Source organism: Harpia harpyja, chromosome 9 (assembly GCF_026419915.1).
Source record: "Harpia harpyja isolate bHarHar1 chromosome 9, bHarHar1 primary haplotype, whole genome shotgun sequence".
NCBI classification, from domain to species: domain Eukaryota; kingdom Metazoa; phylum Chordata; class Aves; order Accipitriformes; family Accipitridae; genus Harpia; species Harpia harpyja.
The window spans coordinates 17,355,762-17,364,213 of NC_068948.1; the positions used below are offsets into that span (position 1 = coordinate 17,355,762).

General features: G+C 36.5%; 1 long non-coding RNA gene across 2 annotated transcripts in view; it reads right to left on the minus strand.

The window, feature by feature from the left end:
- The window catches only part of LOC128146353 (uncharacterized), a 31,520-nt gene extending 23,484 nt beyond the window's left edge, over nucleotides 1-8,036 (minus strand). Inside the window, exons 1-2 of one of the 2 annotated variants that reach the window (XR_008236738.1) lie at nucleotides 4,829-8,036; nucleotides 3,045-3,127 (exon numbers count right to left, since the gene is read on the minus strand). This is a non-coding gene — a long non-coding RNA (uncharacterized LOC128146353). Of the gene's footprint in view, nucleotides 1-3,044; nucleotides 3,580-4,828 lie in introns of those variants that run through there. The other variant, XR_008236739.1, reaches the window with a different exon arrangement.
- Nucleotides 8,037-8,452: the final 416 nt, after the last annotated feature.

An 8,452-nucleotide genomic window follows, 5' to 3' on the forward strand; every position in this document is an offset into this window, starting at 1 on the left:
CTTCTCCAGTTTTAGATTTTACTTCTCGCTACCTCACCTACTCAAGGATTGGTGTTATTGATGAGCTTGTTGGCAGCAGGCAAGACAGTGTCCCCCTTCAATCTCCCACTTCCAGCAGCGATCCTGCCATACAGAGTTTCTTTCTTGCCTTCAGATTGCTTGCAAGTCTTTTAAAGGGGAATTACTTTAGACCCTTGTTAAAGGTAAGAGTAAACATGCAAAGTACTAAGACATTCAGCGGGTATCGTTATATGAAAAGAAGAAATGTTATATTCATTACAGAGGAAAATCTAGTAATAAAAAGTATTACCTGCATTTATAGCCCTTGTAACCTAATTTTTGTGACAAAGCAAAGAAGTAAAAACATTCCTTTCTGCCTTTCAGTGACCCCTATAAGAAACCCCCCATGGAGTCATTTAGGATAGTAATTTGAGTGAAAATATATGCAGCCTTTACTTTGCTTGCTCTTCTTAAATTAATAGCCCTTACCAATGATAAATCTGAAAGTTTCTAAAGACATTTGCAAAAATGCCCTCAAATTAGTAAGCAATTAAAAGAAATAAAAACCTAAAAGACATTTTCCACAACATAAAAGAGTGACAGAACACGGAGCTGTGTTGTTCAAATGTTAAAACTGTACATAAAATACCCCTTCAATATATGCTGCCAGTAAAAACCAAGGCAAAGCAGGTCATTAAAATGTCAGACTTGGGGCAGAGTGGAAAAAATGCTGTGTTTAAAAGTAAACATGTAGACCTTTTATAATTATTTCCCCTTAAAGTTAACTGTTAAAAAAAAAAACCAACCAAAAACAAACAAAAAACCCCCCAACAAACCAATCAAACCCCAACCAAAACTAAACCCCAAACGAACAGCTCTGCATGGATGAAGAGTCAAACCCTAGTCCTAATCTTGTTCCTAAGTGAACCTAGGGAGACTTTTGGGCTCTTTATGCAGTCTCTGGACGTCAGCTTTGTGTATGATGTCATTTTCCTTTATCCAGTTTTTCTAAAGCAAAACCAGAGTGATATGTTCATGCCATTAATATCAATGTGATGTTTATGCTAAGACTGAATACGAATAACAGGAGCACTAGAAACCTTGGGAGCCCGGCATGTGGCAGGGGAACCCTTGGGAAGATACTGAGGTGCCATTCACAGCCCTGCGCTGGCAGGGCTTACGCTGACTGATGGAAAGACTTGTTGTGATGATGTTAGTGTCCAAATGCGGGATTTTAGCACTTGCTGTAAAGAGCTCACGCTACAAAATTATGCTCAATCCCTTCTCCTCACATGAACTAAAAATGCCCTTTGAAATTGGTAGAAGATTCAGTTAGCATAAAGGAGACACTATGCTAGTTATGGGGGAGCTGAAAGCCATGCTACTGTTACTTAGTTGAATTAATCTGTTTTGTAGTCCAATGCAGATGAATCAAGACAGTAAAACGAAAACCAAAGTCTGTATCTTCAGATATGAAGTATGTTGCAGTACTGAAAATAAAAAGGTTGTATTCTGCTGTCACTTTTCCCATTTTGAAGCTTTTTAAGCCAGTAACAAAGACTGATATCCTGACTCATCAATCACATTCCACTTTTGTTTCCCTCCTACTAGAAAAAAGTGCATCATGGCCCTGAAGAAAAAAATTTCCATCTCATTAATTTTGTGTATTTTAAGCAAAGTGTCTGCATATGAAGTCAGTATAATATCTGCTCTCTGTCTTTTACTGAGCTAAATGGCTAAACTGCGTCTAAAAGGTGGCAATGCCCTAGTAATAACTGTCCAGCAGGCACAATTCCACATTAATTGGGCTAGTGTATATCTGAACAATACTGCTGATGAACACAAAATTATTCCAGATTAACTTTGGTTTAAGCAAAAAAAAAAAAAAAAAAAAGTAGTTGGCTCATAAAACTCAGATAAATTTAATGATTAGAAAATAAAAATGTTGCACCCTCAGGCAGTTTCTGGGACTCCCACTGAAGTCCATGAAGGAATATAGGTATCTTATTTTGTCCTCTAACATCTCCATATCTCTGTTCCCTAAAACTAACAAATACCACCGCTAAAAATACAGGTTGTCATATTTACAATCAGCAGTTAAAACCAACATTCTTCTGGTTTCCATCTGATAAGAACAGAGCTTAAAATGGAGAGACAATGAAGAAACACAAAATAGCACTGAGAGATTCAACTTTTATTTAACTGGTCATTTTTCTTTAAACTAGCTTCTACAATGCAAATATTTTGGGGAAAAAAAGCCTGTAATCGTGGTTTGAGACATGTTATACTCAAAATACACAGACCATGGGAGAATATTAAACTTCTTACTTATGCTTTCTTTTTCTAGTATTTTATGTAGGATAATCAAATATATCAGGAGTAGACAGAGCAGTGGGTCAAGTTTTAGACTGGTGCAATTGACCCAGCAGAAAAACAAAGACTTTAGACAGTTGTGGTTCCATGATGTTAATAACAGATCTGTTATGATCAATGCTTCCTCAGTATGTATGATCAGTATTTCTTAGTCATAGGCTTACAATGGCAACTCTATGAAAACAGCCAAAGCATACCGTATATGTATTTTTTTGCCAGCTTTATGGTTTTCATTCTATGACAAAAATTACGAGTACTACTTAAACAGGATTAAAATTAGACGCTGGAAAGGTGGTTTCTAGTCACGCATAAAGCCTGCAAGTAAAAAGTCAAAATTTTTTTAAACAAATTTTGAACCAACAGGGAGACTTTAGTCCACTTCAATACTTTGCATCATTTCATTGCATCGTTTTGATCCAGTAACAGGAGCCTAAAGCCAGGCTTAATGTATCATGGAACCCATGGCTTGTGACCTATGGCTTTAATGAAGACAGCACACCATAAACCTAGAAGGCTGGTACTTAATTAAAATGGTAGTTTTGAACCCCATTTCTTTTCCTATTACCTACAAATATTCAGGATGATAATCTCAGTTTAATAAGGTTTACTAGTCTTATGACACCTCTGGAAGTTCTTATTTCCTTAAAGGTAAGCAAAAATGTTATTTTTACCTGTATTCTTTATGCGGAATCATCTTCTATCAATAGTGGGGATTCCAGAGCTGGGAAATAGGTTTCGTTTTGGGTTCTTCAACCTAGATAAAAAGAATAGCATAACTTTCTCAGGAAATACTAGCTTGCTCGCAGTTCATTGTGAGAATGTCAAAAGCTGGTTCTTTGCTGATTTATTATACAACTGTTGTTACTGTCTTCCTGGCCACAGGCTAAAACCAGCAGCCAATTCTCCATTACCAAACTACCAAAAAAAATGCAGTTTGAAAGTACACAGTCAATATTTCACAGATTTTGAGATCTTCAAAAACACTTATTATAGATCTTCTGAAATCCTATGCCATATTCCAAGGAAATCCCTTAGAAAGATGCCTTTCATGAGTATTTGGCTTTGATTGCTCAGGAGTTTAAGGAAATTGGGCTTCCTGCTATGTTTCTGGAGCACAGACTCAACTGACACCCAAATGGAGGCAACCTGCTCAGAGTTCTCACGTCTCCACATACCGAATTTCTAGACATCCAGCAGCAAAAACACACCTCCCTGAGCCCCACCTCTATATGTATTTTGAGATTTAAGAGCATACGATAAACATAACACTAAATACCACCCACCCTCCACCATCACAGTCTTTCTTCAGGGTTCCAAGCTCCTATAACTTAGCAATATAACCAGCACACAGCCCAAGTATGAACTATAATATGTCACGGACATCAAGCTACTTTGTTGTTCTTATGATTTCAAAGGGTTTTTTAGAGAGCTAATCAGCAAGGTCTCTAGGGGTCTTCTCCTAGAACTCCCATTTCCTGGTAGTTCCTTTTGACACTCTCAATTCTGGTCAATTCTGAAGATCATGGGCCTGTTTTTTTTTTTTAATTGATGGTTTGCCTTGTACTCAAACTAGCATTGCCACTGGAGCAAAGAATCACACCTAACTTGCCAGCAGGTATTTGTTTTTCCATTGTTGCCCCCTGTGCTGCAGAAGGGCAGGCATTCCTGTGGCAATGTAGGGAATTCAAACAGCAGGTTAATCCAGTTTAAAAAAAAAAACAAACAGACCCCCCCCCCCCCCCCCCCCCGAAACAAAAAGAAGGACGGGAAAAAAAAAAAAAGATGACTAAGTATCATCTGTTTGACCAGAGACTGGACAGTCAGCGGACTCTCTGGGCAGGGAAAGCTACAGAATGGGAAGACAATACAAGACACCTGTGCTCACTAACCTTTTAACCTAGCACAGCTTGTCTGCCCACAGCCGCATGTAATCTGGTTGGTTTTCCCCAATTACAGAAAGGGATAGATAGGAATAAGTTAACTGAACCAGTCAGCCAGCAGAACTGGGGGAGTTCCAAGCTTCTACCAATGGATGGTGATAAAACATTTTCAATCAGAACAGCTGTTTGTAGATGTAATGTTTGGCATTAAGAAAAGATGACTTGAGCTAACCCAGGCTGCCTGCAGTATTTTAGAAAATGTGCACATGATCACTTGTGTCAGAGGACATGTGGTGTTGTATCTCTACAGTCAGTGGTATGAGCTAGTCATGGAAACATCTTTAACTGGCACAGTTCTACCTGGAAAATTGGGCAATTCACACCTTTACTTTCTCTTCTGTGTTAACTGTCATTCTGTTTCTCTGTGCTGGAGTAAATAGATCTGACAAAGCAGCCCTCTGTCTCGCAAGCCACTCAACAACTCTGAACGCTGTGCTGAGGTGTAGATCTATAGATGCCTTCCACTTGTTTCTTGCCCTCAGTTTGGGAGAACGTTTTCTAAGAAACAGATTTACCTTCACTGATGTTGTCATTACAGCACCAAAGTTTGAAATCAGTATTTCAAGGCAATGGTTAGAAAGCTAGCCGCACTCCTGTATGAGCTATCATCACCATCCGCACTGCCATTGACTTTTTCCTTACTGATCCAGTTGCAAAATAACCCAGCTGAAAAAGAAAGGAATAAAATTGTTAGATTAGTTTGAGTCCAGTTCACTGTGCCTGTGCATACGCTTCTGTTGGAACACGGCAGGAGAAGCAGCAGGGGCTGAAGCTGCTGCAGAAATGCAAGTGTAGCCACATTCCTTGACATTTGAGTAGACGGCCAGACTGACTTAAAGTGAAATGTTTTTTAGGTGGATTCTGATCTTCTTTATAATCATCAATTTTTTCACATTCCAAATAGAACCCATCCACAGAAATGGTGTTTTTCTGGTGGATCTGTTCACACAATACTTTATGTTGGCAACTCATTTCTGTCTTAGTCATGTTTTCGTTTTTTCTTTAGCAGATGTTTACAATTACTCCTTAAAATGTTTCCATTTTCTGTGATCACTGAATGTGAATGAGGTGACATTTTTAAAAATAATTGTAGCTTTTTCTGGCCAGAAACCATGTTGTTAGATTCAAATAGTCTTTGTCTTTTAAACTGTGGTAAAGGTCTTATATCTTTGTAACAGCAGCGTCTGTACTAGTTTGCCTATTCTTTTTTTGCCAAAATCAAAGTGTTATTCGTCATTATCTGACTATATCTTGTATCTGGTAATCAGATGTGTATACGTCTTTTTATTTAACCTTAAATACACGAGGCCTATTCTCCTGAATTTGAGCTGGAGGATTTCTTGGGAGGACTGCTAAACAAATGGTATTACAGCAGCCCAAGCTTCTGAAATGCGAAGGAAGGTTTCTTTGCTTTTCTTTCAGTCATTTTTTTCATTTGTTTTTATTGACCTCAATTTAGATCAAAGTTCTCACAAATAATTGCCATGTTGCCAACACCTGCAATTACGTCGCAATGTTTGTAATGTTTCAAACATTCTTCAGACACCCATTTCTGGGAGTCATGCAAATTTTTGAGAAAGCTCATCTGTTTCTTCTTTTTTCTGTTTTGTTTTGAAAAATAAGATTTCAGTTTGCATAAAAAGTATAAAAATATGCCATACATCTACCATAAAGGCTCAAAAAAGAGTGCCATACATATATTTTAAAAGATCACTTTTTTTAAAATGCAGTCTCGTGACTTTTGGAGTGCTGACTCACGATTTTTGCATGCTTGACATCAGCAATACCACAACTGAGAGAAAATCTTTGTGAAAGATTCCTTTCTAGTCCTCTTGAGACAAAGGGATCCTCCAGGAAAAAAAACAGAGAAACAACTGTTTCTTATTCATGATAGTTCTCAGTTAAAAACAAGCACAAAAACCAACTTTAAAGCAAACAATCTAAAATATCTGCCAAACAATTCCTGCCTTCTTTCTTCACCCTAAAGACTCAAAAAAAGGTAAAAACACATTTTTTTCTTTTCTTTTGTAGGATGGTATTAAATCATATAATGTATGAAAATGAAACTTCTAGTATATTTTAATATTTTTCAATAAACAGCTTCTTTTAATATGCCAGATTCTTCCCTCTTTCTTGTCAAGCAAGAATTCTGGCATCAGGGACAGACAATGACTTTTTCATTAATGATCATATGTTATTTTTAATTATACTGTGTATTTTTTTAGCTTCCATAAAAGAAATGTAACAATTCCATGATTACATTCCTTCTGCTTAATTAAAAAATGTTTTCCTTTACTAGGAATAAAGTACTCTGAAAGAAACATGGAAATTTCACTGAAAAAAAAATTTAGAGCCTTCTTGCTATTAAATGAGAATTTTGACCCATGAGTTAATGCACTTTCATTGCAGTACACTGGTTGATCCGTGACCTCAAGCTTCTACTTGTTGAAAACAATTACAAATATTCCCTATTCCTAATAATACAGAAGGTAATCAGTAGCCATCATTAACATTGTTGATAGTAGTAGTAGAGAGAATATAATAATATATTATACTAACAGTAAAAATTAGATTCTGGGACTGGCTGGTTTAGCAGTCAAAACTAGACTCCTTTATCAAGCAAAACTTCCAACTAATTCCAAATAGTTTTTCTACATTAAGACTCGAGGATAAATTGCTTGTGGGTGGGATAAAAATGGTCGGTATGTGCCTATATTAGAATAAATATTTTTGGCATAAACTCTTTCAGAGGCAAATCAGGTCAAAGGATGATTTACAAAACTGTCATTGTCATATGACATTAATTTGATAGCTCATTTCAATTGACATCTGTGAGAAACAGTTGGACATGCTGTTTCTCTTGCATTAACCAGACTTTTTAATTAATTATGCAAAGCTGAAAGCAAACAAACAAAATTAGACTGAATAGTAAAACTATACTCAAGTAAAGGTACACACTATCCAGCTAAATTCACACTAGAACTGAGTCTAAATCTGTACTGTGCTATGAATTACCTTCAAATAGCAAACATCGTCATAGAGTGCTGCTCAGCACATAATGTGAAACCTTCTCCAGCACCATAGATCACTCCTTCGTTTCCACCCATTTGTTCTACATACAGACACGAACAAAAATACTGTTACTGCTTCTAAATACTTCTAATATTTCTAATACCATTACTACTACAAAAGTGCTATTATTTCCTCACCCTTATTCTTTCAGAACAATATTGAAATCAGACACAACTTAAGTATCTTGTTCACAGAGTTGGATCTATGGAATAGCAGACTATAAAATATGTTATTTGATCTATGTTGCACCAGTCCTTTCACTGATCACAAAACTCATGCTGGGTCTCTCTCAACATTAGTAAGCATAACACTGATTTAAGAATGCCAGAGCATCACTTCATAACTGCTCCTTAATAATATTATCCCATATTTGTAGTAACTCTTTGTAACCCCTGATCCACCCAGAAACTTAATTTTTCTGTTAAATTCAGTCTTTCTAGAATGATATCATATTTTAATGCTATCTCAGTAGAAATATATCTGAATAGAAAATATTTCCAATGTTTTTATGCTCTCACTTGGCAAGGTAGCATTAGGATACCACAAGCTTCAAATATATCAATACTAAGTAAAGGGCTTTTTTTTGTTGTTTTTCTTTTTTTCAGAGGCGCACATATCCAAGATGATGCTGTGTTATTTGATCAGGATGGGGGGGGGAGGGGAATCCGTTACAAGACAACGTCTAGAGCATTTCAACATCCTTAATGTGGCTTGAGCTTGCCTATATAAGATCTTTTCTTTTGGGACTGCTCTTCCCCAAAATCATCAGACTTTCCTGTCTTCCCAATAAAAAAAAATTATCTTTAAAGTCTTCAGCTCAGCTTGTGCTTTGGCTATATAATGCATCACTCAATTAATGTACAAAATGTCAGAGAGAAGAGCAATTATTTCTGCATATATATCACTTCATTAAAAAATGTAAAGATTATTTACAAGTTTAGTATGATTTCTGGAAAGGACTCTATGCCTGAAATCAGGGTAATCCTGGAATTTAAAAAATAAATTTGTAATGTGAGTACTTGGCTATACAGATTGATGTTGTAGATACGGGGTGGTGTAGACTGAAA